Source organism: Dama dama, chromosome 7 (genome assembly GCF_033118175.1).
Source record: "Dama dama isolate Ldn47 chromosome 7, ASM3311817v1, whole genome shotgun sequence".
Classification (NCBI taxonomy): domain Eukaryota; kingdom Metazoa; phylum Chordata; class Mammalia; order Artiodactyla; family Cervidae; genus Dama; species Dama dama.
In genome coordinates, this window is record NC_083687.1 from 42,475,544 (window position 1) to 42,487,731 (window position 12,188).

Below are 12,188 nucleotides of genomic sequence, written 5' to 3' on the forward strand. Positions count from 1 at the left end.
GACCCCATGGACTGTAGCCCACCAGGCTCCCGTGTCCATGTGACTTCCTAGTCAAGAATACTGAAGTGGGTTGCCATTTCCTACTCCAGGGGATTTTCCCCACCAGGGATTGAACCCACATCTCTTCAGTCTCCTGCATTGACAGGCTGGTTCTTGACCACTAACGCCACCTGGGAAGCCCATTAGTATGTTGTGAGTAGTGGCAATTTCATATCCCTACTTAGGACTTCCCTGGTGGCTCAGACGGTGATGTGCCTACAATGTGGGAGACCTGGGTTCAATCCCTGGGTTGGAAAGATCTTCTGGAGAAGGAAATGGCAACCCACTCCAGTATTCTTGCCTGGAAAATCCTATGCATGGAGGAGCCTGGTAGACTACAGTCCATGGGGTCGCAAAGAGTCGGACACGACTGAGCGACTTCACTCACTTACTCACTTAGTAGTTGAGGCGGTTAAGGTTCAGAGAAAATGGCAAAGCTGAGATTTAAATTCGGGATTTCCTGGTTTCCAACCAGTATAACGCTTGCTTTCCATGCTAATATTATTGCGGGCCAGGGTTCAGTTAACACAGATAGTGGGGGGTGTAAGGGGCAAGAGAGCCAGAGAACTTGCAACGGAGACCCCTCGGTCTCCAGTGAGAAGACTTGGGTTCCAGCCCTGCCTCTGTCCCTGTCTGACTGCATGACCCTGGGGCCTTTGGCTTCTCAGAGATCTCAGGACAATGAGGGAGCTTAAAAATTCTGTGCTTCATACTGAAATATCTAGGGATTAAATGATTTTTCGGGGATTTGCTTGAAGACGTAAGATGAACTGTGAGTTGACGAGTATTGATGCTGGGTAGTGAATATCCGGCGTCCTATTGAACATCTTCTGAACATGTTTGACATTTTCTATAGAAAAACTTCAGAAAAAATGTTACGCTTCTAAAATGTGTACTTTTGGGGATTCCCTGGTGGTCCAGTGGTTAAGACTCCACATTTCCATTGCAGAGGACACACGTTCAATCCCTGGTCAGGAACTAAGATTCTCCATGCTGCTCAGTGTGGCCAAAAAGCAAGATAAATGTGTACCTTTGACTCTTCCCATCTCTTTTCCTACCAGACTTTGGTCAGATGCTAATATGTTGTTCAGTCACTAAGTCATGTCCAACTCTTTATGACCCCATGGACTGCAGCAGGCCAGGCTTCCCTGTCCTTCACTATCTCCCGGAGTCAGCTCCAGCTCATGTCCATTAAGTTGGTGATACTATCTAACCATCTCATCCTCTGCTGCCCTCTTCTTCTTTTGACTAATATGTATATATTAATAAATCCTAATGTATATACTGGCCTTCCCTGTGGCTCAGATGGTAAAGAATCCACCCACAATGTGGGAGACTGGGGTTTGATCCGTGGCTCAGGAAGATCCCCTGGAGAAGGAAATGGCTACCCACTCCAGTATTCTTGCCTGGAGAATCCCATGGACCGAGGAGCCTGGTGGGCTACAGTCCATGGGATCACAGAGAGTCAGACATGACTGAGCCACTTACACTTACCTTAATGTATGTATTATTATATAAATATATATTATATAAACATATATATATTAATAAGACTTTCTGATGCTTTCCTCATTTTTTATTTTGTAACTGGTAATATGATGGCTGTGCTTTCATAATAAATTCAAAATCTGCTTTCTGTTCCTCACCAGTTTGAATTGTAGAAAAGAGTACAAAGGATTAGCGTACTTTAAAATACATCTCGGCTAATTATACATACAACTGCATTCACTAAATGCGAATATTTTCAGGCCTTTCTTTGCTACCAAGTGCCACCTGCTTGTGATTTAAATGGGCACAGATTTAGTTCCATTAAACAAAACACAGCAACTCTTCTCCTGTAGCACAGACTTCTTTAGGTCCTATTCTGGAAGTGGGGAACTAATTCTAGTGTTCCCTTGTTGTTAGCTCTGGGCTGGTGTTAGTCATGCCACAAGGGTGATTACTTGAATGTTTTGCAGTCTTGCTTTCAAAATTTCAGCAGGCAGATAGGCTGTGATGAAGTGGTTTGTGTTTTTTAAGGATTCTTATGAACTCAATGGCATTTGGACTTGTGGTACTAGCAATTTACCAGGAGATCTGAATTGAGGGATACATGAGTTGACTTTTGCAGTTCTTTAAGGAGATATTTTACTATCTAACAGAGTAGCTCAGATGGTAAAAAATCTGCCTGCAATGCAAGTGACCTGGGTTCAATCCCCTGAAAGATCCCCTGGAGAAGGGAATGGCAACCCACTCTAGTATTCATGCCTGGACACAGGAGCGTGGCGGGCTATAGTCTATGGGGTCAAAAAGAGTCAGACAGGACTAAGCGACTTCCACTTTACCACCTTACTATCTATTGTGGGGACAAAAAAAAAAAAAAAAAGTGGGGGAGAGAGAGAAGAAGAAAAAATAAATCTCAAAATTGTATGCTCTTGGGACTTCTGATGGTCCAGGGACTCAGAGTCTATGCTCCCAATGCAGGGGGCCCAGGTTTGATTCCAGGTCAAGGAACTAGATCCCACAGGCTGCAATGAAGGCTGAAAATCCCGTGTGTGCAACTGAAGACCTGGGGCAGCCAAATAAATAAACTAACAAATTAAAAAAAAAAAAATAGTATGTTCTTGGCCCGTACCATGGTCTCCCCAGAAGCTGCTGGACTCTACCTTGCTATTTGTTAAAGTAACAAGGCCATTTAAGAGGAATTCATCTCCTCTTAATCTGGAACTTTCACAATCTCTGCGGATCCAAAGCGTGTGTTTCTTTGGGGGCCTGTGAAAGTTAAAGCGGCGTTCGATTCCAACATGAATTTCCAAACTCTTTCCCAAGAAAGCTTCCACGAGTGGCCTCATCTGCTACATTTGGAAAGTGAAAAATCCCAGGGCGTGAAGGGCGCATTCACCATACTCATAGAAAAAAATTATTTCCTTCCAACAGCCTCTTTGTCTCCAGCTATCTGGACCCAAAATCCTTGATGCTAGAGCCAGTCGGTTAAGAAAGGAGGAGGAAGCTCCTTATCTCTCCTGAAAGTCCTGATTTTTCCTAATCTCTCCTCCTTCCTCCACCCTTGCCCTAAATTCCTTTCCATTTTGCCCTTTCAGAAACTCCTCCCTCCTTACAAAAGCTAAAAATAATGTCTATGCTTTCCAGTGACCCTCCCTTATTAGTATCGGAGATACAGGCAAAAAGGAAACCCTTCAAGGTCGGTACTACTCAGAAGTGTGTGTTTATAAGTCTTGGCTCACCCCGAGATTTTCATATGAAAAACGTCGTCTGAGATTTTCACTCTTACTTGAATGCCAGGATCTTTGCCTTGGTGTCAGACCATGCCAGCAGGCTTGGAAAGTCCCGACTGATTCTAGGTGACACCAACTCCAGAGCACCCCAGAGAGAGGTTCATGGACCCAGGAAAGTAAAGACATATCTGAATCGTCCAGCTGTGATTGGGGGAAGTCCCAAGTGCTGGTGGCGACACTCCAGTTTTTAAAAATCACATGTTACTTAATAAAGATCACAGGCCCACTCTTGTGTTCCCAGGGGTGTACCAACCTGCAGACAAGGGCCCCGAGGAAGGTGGGGACTCTGGAGGCCTGGTCTTGCCAGCAGACTTCCAAGTTGTATGCAATCCTGCACCCTAACTTGGCCAGCCAGCAGAGACAGCTGGCTCTGGTTACTGTGGGAACAATGCAAGGAAGGCCGTTGTCACATTCCTCCCGGGTCAAAGGCACAACCTCCCCAACACGTTCAGTCCCTGCTGGTGAAGGGAAAGCGGGAGGAGTGTGGAAGCAGGGGCTGGGAGCACGCGAAGGGCTTTAGAAATCTGTTAACCCCGCTTGTTTTACTGGCTGAGAAACTGAGACCTAGAGAAGTTCTGTGACTTCCCATTGTCAAGTCGATGGCAGACCCAGGACTGGAATTTTCTAACTCAAGGTCCAATGCCCTGGGACTGCCCTGGGAGTCTCATGGTTAAGACTTTGCCTTTCAATGCAGGGGGTGCCAGTTCGATCCCTGGTCAGGAAGTTAAAATACCACATGCTTTGAGCCAAAAAAAACAGAATATAAACAACGGGAGCAGTGTTGTAGCAAATTTAATAAAGACTTTAAGAATGATTCATATATTTTAAGAAAAAGGTCCAAGGCCCTAATGTTTCTTTGCACATCTTGATTGTTTCAGACTCATGGTGAGAAGAGATTATTGGTAAAGGCATTATATTTTCTGTGTCTTTACATTCCATAACTGAGTCAGGTTCAGGAGTGACCATCTCTGTTACTTTTGGGCCAAGATGCTCAAGCGCCACCAGACAGAGTCTCACCAGTAAGCATCATCTTTGGTGACCCTCGGGGATGTCATTGGCTTCCAGCCCCAAGCCCAGAAGTGAGAGTTAATTTTTAAGTGCTCATCTTTAACTCAAGCATGAAGCTGTAAAAGCATTCAAGTAGTAATGCTTGAAAACAGCTCAATTCCTCTGAGTTCTGACCACACTTGAACTCTTTCTTTAGAAAATAGCTAAAAATGTCGTGGTTAGGACCCAGGAAAACAGAATGACTGGGTAAAATCTGTCACATATACCCTGGTTGGAGAGGCATTGAGGAGTTGAATTTATAGGTAATCGAGCATTCTTTTTCTTTCTGCATGTTTTCCTTCAAAGAGTGTCACGGGAACTTTCTTTAGCATAGGTGCAAGCTGATACAAGATTTTCATTTAATATTTTTGCTATTTTATAAATACACACAGAGGAGGGAGAAAACGTGTCTGATCCTAAAGGGCAAAGAATTAGAAGCGGCTCGTTTGCATATAAACTTCTAGATGATGGGATCAACTTTCCTTTCACAGGAAAAGGCATCAGAAATCGTTTTCCATCAGGAAAACTGGTGCTCAGGTGATGATGTGCTGCTTCCACAGCTGAACGAGGGGTGGCCATGGTGGGAGGAATGAGCAGAAACTGCTGTGGTCCCGTGTACTGGTGCATCCCACGTGTTTGAACGTCATTCCCCGAAGATGGTGGACATGCCATAGTTCACTGCCTCACTTTCTGTTAAAGACTTTGCCTCTTGACTTCCCAGCCACCTTTTCCAGGTTCTTTTCTTTCTCTTTAGATTTTTTTTAAATGCAGACCATTTTTAAAGTTACAATATTGTTTCTGTCTTATGCTTTGATGTTTTGCGAGCCATGTGGTATCTTAGCTCCCTGACCAGGCATTGAACTCGCACCCACTGCACTGGGAGACGAATTAACCACTGGACCCTAAGGAAGTCCCAACCTTTTCCAGGCCCTAACACCTGATTGTAGACTTTTTCCTCCTTGAGAATGACTGCATTTGCCTGCCGTGAAGGTGCCAGGGCTCACCTAGAGCAGGACCAAGCAGAGGCTCCCGAGGTGTCTGGAACCCTGGCCGCCCACCAGGTTTCCTGTCCGCTGAGAGCCCCAGTGTGACACGCCCGAGACAGAGGCATGTTTTCTGAGCCCTGGGATGAGCCGCGGCGGGTGTGGGGGAGGGGAGAAGATGAAGACGCGGCACATCCCTTGCTGTGATGGTTTCTTCTTTCCCCTGATGGAGGCAAGAGTGCTCTCCGCTATTTGAAGAGAGCAATTTAGATTTATATTAAGGAATGAATAAATAGGATGCAGTGATGAAATCTCATCTGGAGTGAATGCAAATCGGGTATGCTAATGATCGTGGGGCCGTTTCTCACACTGGAGCAGAAACAGGGAGCCCAGCAGAAGCCTGGGTGCTTCTCCCATCTCCCTCGTTCATCCACTCGATGTTCCAGAACAACTGAGGCCGTGGGAAAGGGTCAGCTTTTACTTGACAGTGGGCTTCCTGATGGCTCAGTGGTAAAGAATCTGCTTGCAGTGCAGGGGACGAAGGTTCAATCCCTGGGTCGGGAAGATCCCCTGGAGAAGGAAATGGCAACTCACGTATTCTTGCCTGGAGAATCCCATGGACAGAGGAGCCTGGTGGGCTGCAATCCACGAGGTCACAAAGAGTCAGATACAACTTAGCAACTAGACAACAACAACAGAGCACTTGACAAGCCTTTAAGTAATTCTGGGTAGAGCGTTTTAAAAATTTTCCCAGAAGGTCTGAAGAGATGGTTTATGCAGATCCCTACATGAATTTGGGCTTCCCAAGTGGTGCTAATGGTAAAGAACCCACCTGCCAATGCAGGAGATGCCTGAGACAAGATTCCCCTGGAGGAGGGCATGGCAACCCATTCCAGTATTCTTGCCTGGAGAATCTTTTGGACAGAGGAGACTGGCAGGCTACAGTCTGTTAGGGTTGCAACGAGTAGGACATGACTGAAGTGACTTAGCGCGCGCGCACACACACACACACACACACACACACACATGAATTCAGTTAGATCCTAAGCATTTTACTGTCTCTCATTTAGCTCAGTAGGTAAAGAATCCCCCTGCATTGCAGGAGACCCCGGTTCAATTCCTGGGTCGGGAAGATCCCCTGGAGAAGGGAAAGACTACCCACTCCAGTATTCTGGCCTAGAGAATTTCATTGACTGGGGTCACAAAGAGTCAGACACAACTTAGCATTGTGTCTTCACTTCACCATTTGACATTGGGAGAAAATCCTTTTGGTTTCCATCTGCGAGCCACCTCCTACTATCTCTCCTTAGAGTTTTGGTGCATGGGGCAGGAGGTCAGAAGTCCCCTAGTGTGAACCGTGCCAGTGTCTCGCTTTGGCCTAGTCACTTTTCATGAGTGAGATGCATGATGCCTATTTGTTAAATGGGAGGCTGGACCCAAGGCTTTCGAAGGTTCCCTCCAGCTCGGACGTCCTGCCTGCTGAGACTCAGCACCATCCTTGCAAAACTGCTGCCTCAGCCTGAGCAGCTTTCCCACCGCTGCGGAGCCAAGTCTGCCAGCGAAGGGCTCCAGGTCTGGTCGAAGGTGTCCGGCCCTCGGGAGCAGCTTGTGAAACCCCTGAGCGTGCTTTGCCCTCCTCTACTCTGGTTGGTGATGAAAACCTAGGTCACAGGGGATTGCCCCCTTTCGAGTTATCAGTAGGGGAGACCCCCAGGGCTGAAAAAGGAACAGATACAGAGCAACTCCAGAGAAGGAAATAGCTAAAGAGGTGCCTGAGAAAGGTGAGCCTCGCCCCGTTGAGGGGGAAAAGAACCGGACCCTGAAGCTTTGGAAGGAGAAGGAATGCCATCCTGGGCCTCCTTCTGTGGGTCAGAAGTTCCGTGAAATGTGAGGGAAAAGGTGGGTTGCCTTGTCTCGGAGTTTCGGGGGCTTCGGGCAGAGTGCCCTCTCCACTGGGCTTCGTTCTGAGTCACTAGAGAGACCAGACCTGTGCACTGGGCTTGGCCCCCTCCTTTATCTCTGAAGGGATATATTTACAGTCTATAAATAGAATACCCTACATTAACTATATTTATATAGTTGTATTCTGAGATTATGTAGATCTTGACTTCTTACAAATGTCCCATGGTTTTTAAAATTTAAAAACCACTGTTAAGTTGTGCAAGAAACCATGTTCAAAGCAATATGGCCTTGGACAAGTCAATGATTTCCCTGAGCCTCACTTTCCTTATTTGAAAACAAGGTTAATTGCAGATCCTCAGCCTGTCTCACAAAATGAGTGAAGGATTGACTAGGGTCAGTGATTCATCCCTTCATTCCACAGCCATGTACGGAACACCTCCTCGGGGGAGGCTCTGCTGGGAGAGAAATCCATAAGCAAATGTATGGGACCATTCTTCCAAGAGGAGGGAAGAAACACCTGCAGGAAAAGTACAAATATAACTTCTTGGTGCTGGTGGTGTTGGTGTTAACTACCCAGTTTAATATAGTGACTCCAGAGTCTAACTGCTTGGGCTTGAATCCCAACTCCCACCACTTAGGAGTGTGACTTCAGTACCCTTACTTAACCTTATTGTGCCTCAGTGTTCCCATCTGTACTATGGGAGTGATATTAGACCCTGGGGCACTGGGTTGTCAGAGAGCTAAAATTAGAGCTAATACTTGTAAACTAATTTGAATAACAACTAATATGTGGTTACTCATCTCCCACGTTTATTATTGACACTGTTATTATTTCACCATGCCTCGTGAAATTGTTGCCAATGGGTGTGCCAAGTGTGCTGGTTCTTGGTCCTGAACATCGCAGTCCCTTGTAATCATACTCCCATTTTTGTCTCCCCTCCTGCCTCGTGAGCCCCTGGAAGATGCATCTTGCATCCGAGAGGCAAGGCAAGAGAAGCATGTCAAAGAGTCTCTCTTCTCTCTCTTCCTTCACCCCCACCCCCCGCCCTTTTATGAGGTTGGATTGGCGCTCCTTTCACACTGAACAAAGGCTTTGCCTTGCAGAAAGGATCTTTCTGCGTTCGCATGTCATCTGCCTTTAAGGGTGTAATTTGTTTCTGATGTATGCAGGGCGCTCCCTCGAGAAGGCTTTGTTGACGATGCGCAGAGGCCTCCTGTATCGATCGGTGATATAACGGTTCTATAGTAGGTGAATGAGGTCATTCTCATCGTGTTACTCAAGTCGGTGACCTTGAGGCCGATCGGATGACTAAGCCCCATAGGTGAATCCCTGGTTACAGAATGTCCTTGTTTAAAGGTAAAGTGGTATGACGGTGTTTTAAAGAAAAGACTGCAAAGTGAAATTACATGCCCCTTGGTGAGAGGCAGTCTATATTAATAAGCTCTGAGGCCACCCAGGCCTTCATGGAACTGTTAGGGCTGATTTTCAAGAGTTCCTTTATCTGTACTTCTCTCTTATCTCTTCTCATTAAATTTCAATTCTCTGTTAAACTGCCATGACAGTGTATAATACTGTCAGTGTGAAGTTCAGAGCAAAATACTTAGGGTTCTGAGTCTGTTGGCTGTTTCTTTCCTTTTTAAAAAATTCAACAGTGGGGTGGGACAGAGCAGAAGATGAAAAGATTTTTTAATAAAAGAAAAGAGAGGAAGTAAGCATGATGATAAAATCTGCATGCGAAAAACCCTTGTTTTAAAAAAAAAAAGGAGAAGTGAACTGTATAGTTAGCCATACGTTTAATCTGGATAAATATGTTAGCCATGCAAATAGGGGTTTCTATCTGCCAACATCCCTGTGGTTGCAGACTAGGCCTTAATGGCTTTGGAATAGATACAGGTCTTAAATGAACAAACTTTGAGAGCAGGTGGGCAGGTGAAGGGCAGTGGGTGGGTGAGGGGCGGGTAGTGGGGAAAGGGTAGGTTATAATACTTATTTTGGAATCATTGGGCAGCGGTCAGCTGTTCTGTTGTTTATCCATAATGGCAACCCACTCCAGTATTCTTGCCTGGGAAATCCCGTGGATAGAGGAGCCTGGCGGGCTACAGTTCATGGGGTTGCAAAGAGTCGGACACGACTGAGCGACTAAACAACAAACAGCAAATGTAGTTCTTAACTGTGTGCCAAACTATTCTGAGTGCTTTTTAATATATTAATCCTTTAATCCTTACAACCATTATTATGCAAATTCAGCCTACGAGAACAATGAGGTAAAGTAATTAGTCCAAGGTCATTTAAACCCAGACTTTGGCTCCAGAGTTGGTGCCCTGACCACTTTATAGTCTCTCACTGGCTGGCAGGGTGTTGGGGGTGTAGAGAAGAAGGAAATACCTGTCTCCAGGGTAGATTTCTTATGCAGGTAGGAAGGAACTTAATTCTTTCAAAGGGTTTCATCAAATGTCCTAATCTGGCATGTTGCCATTAAACTCATTGTATCTGATTGGAAGAATGTAGTGATTGTAGCATCACTTCTGGGAAGTAAGACTTGTCCCTTCCTAGTCAAGCATCTGTTTTTTTGCCTGAATTGTATTTATTCTGATTAGAAAGTCATTGCTAGTGTACAGATATTCATGCACTGAGCCCTTTTCTGAGGGTAAGCAGAGAACTGACTTTCGCCCTTGGTCGAATCACGTGGCAGAAGAGAAACACCTTTTTTCCTGTGGCAGTTGGCAAGGCCGTCGATTTGCAGAGGAGGAGAGCAGGGAAACCTTCTAGACAGATTAAACGTTTGCTGGCACTTGTGAGTCTGTCAAGCATCTAAACTCAGGACAGTGCACACTTAAAATGATCTGGAATAAACTTTAACTTTCTTAAAATATAGTAACAATCCAGTATTCAAGTCAGAAGAGGCACATTTTTCCTGTATCATCTAATTAACTCCTATCTCTCAAGAAAAACTTCATATGAAACAAACACACAAAAAAGTCCTTAGGTAGGTAAGGTCAACTAAGAATTGAAGATCAAGTTGAGTAAATAACCAAGTAAATGGAAATTATCAAAGAAGTAGATGTATTATGAATGCACTATTCAAGATGTTTATTGACCAGAGCAATAATGATGTGTTTTTAAACTGTGATAAGGGCAAGTATTGGAATCCATCCAAGCCACACGCATGATTTGGACGGTCCATGTGGAATATAAAACTCTACAGAGTCTAGAGCTCATATCCTATATGGCTTTTGGCTAGTTAACAAACATTGGCCTCGTTTCTGTTACTTAATGGCCTAATTGCAGCACATTGGCAAAAGTGCAGCTTTCACTGCTGATGGTGGGGTTGGGGGTGGATTTTCTGTAAAAGAGGTTAAAAGGAGAAATCATGAAACTGACTTTTTAAAATGAGATGCTCCAGCATAATCAGGTACATTTACATTTGGGTCACATAAACAATTCCTGAGAAACTTTTTTACTGTGAGCAACCTTAGCCGTGCAACCCTGAACAACTCACCCTGCCTCTCTGAGCTTCAGTTTCCTTACCAGGAAAGGGAATAATCTTAGTCCTCCTTGCTTTATTGTGCTGTTGTGAGGATTAATGAGTTAAAACTTCTACATCTCTTAGAACAAGTCAAGTTTCAACTTGAATTCTACCAATTATTAACTTTGTTATCTTGGGCAAAATAGTTTTATCTTTTTTTTTTTTTCCTCCTCATTGTCCTCATCTGTAAAACGAAAATGAAACCATTGAACAGCACTTGGGGTATTAAGTAAAATTATATATATATATATATATATAGCAACTACAGTCCATAGTTTATTCAGATTTCCTTAGTTTTTACCCAATGTCCTTTTCCTGTTTCAGGGCCCCATCCAGAACACCGTGTTACATTTAGCTGTCATCTCTCCTGAGGCTCCTCTAGAACATGACAGTTTTTCAGACTTGACATGACCTTGACAGTTCTGAGGAGTGCTGATCATTGGGGAGTTTCCCTCTCTTTCTGTTAGGATTAGAAAAACCCCAGCTGGAGGACATTCAACAAAAGAACTGATCAGTACTCCTCAAAATTGGTAAGTTGCCATTTTCGTCACATCATATCTATCAGGGACACACGCTATCAAAGTGACTTATCCCTGTTGATGCTGACCTTGATCACCTGTCTGAGGTGGCGTTTGTGCCCTTTCCCCACGTCACTTACTCTTGGCGTACACACCCGCACCCCACCACCTTCCACATTACACTCTTTGGAAAGAACCACACCTAAGGAGTGGGGAGCTGCCTTCCCCCTCCTTGAGGGCAGTGTATCTTCATGAATTCTTCTGCACAGCATTGTGTAGTCTCCTCCGTTTATTTATTGACTCTCATCTCTTTGTTGTTCAGTCACTAAGTCGACCCCACAGTCTGCAGCACGCCAGGCGTCCCTGCCCTTCACTCTCTCCCAGAGTTTGCTCAAACTCATGTCCATTGAGTAGGTGATGCTATCCAGCCATCTCATTTCTTATATCAGTGTAAACTAATGAGTATTTTTATTCTTTAGGTTATAATCCAGTACTAGTTATCTTGTTTCTTAAATTGTTCCAGTTTTGGCCATGGGGAGTGTTAGGAATGTTGACTCCTGTTTCGCTTTGATATGCCTTCATCATTGTGTTTTTTTTGTTTTGCTTTGCTTTTTTTTTTTAAAGCATTCCTTTCATATTAATCTTGAATATTCCCTGCCCCAGTTCTAGAATTCGCTGTTTCTCCAAAGAACCCTGGTTCCTTTTACTACAAAACGGTGTTAGAAACCTAAGTCTGGGCACTAGGGCTTACAGAAATTTCCTGCTCAACAAGTATTAGTTTCCTCCCTTCCTGCCGTGGAAGTTTGTCGTGTACAGTAGTGAGCACCCTTGTGCCAGTGCGTCCTAGGTGGTGAGCCTCACTCAGTGGACAGCATCAGCCCAGCTGAAAAGTCAGCA

At 44.8% G+C, this 12,188-nt stretch overlaps 1 protein-coding gene across 14 annotated transcripts in view; it reads left to right on the top strand.

Moving 5' to 3' along the window:
* The window catches only part of ATXN1 (ataxin 1), a 405,775-nt gene that overhangs the window by 196,029 nt on the left and 197,558 nt on the right, over nucleotides 1–12,188 (top strand). Inside the window, exon 6 of one of the 14 annotated variants that reach the window (XM_061147567.1) lies at nucleotides 11,098–11,303. The exons of the other annotated variants lie outside the window; for them this stretch is intronic. The gene's annotated coding sequence lies outside the window, so the exon portion shown is untranslated. The remainder of the gene's footprint in view (nucleotides 1–11,097; nucleotides 11,304–12,188) is intronic. 14 annotated transcript variants of the gene reach the window in all.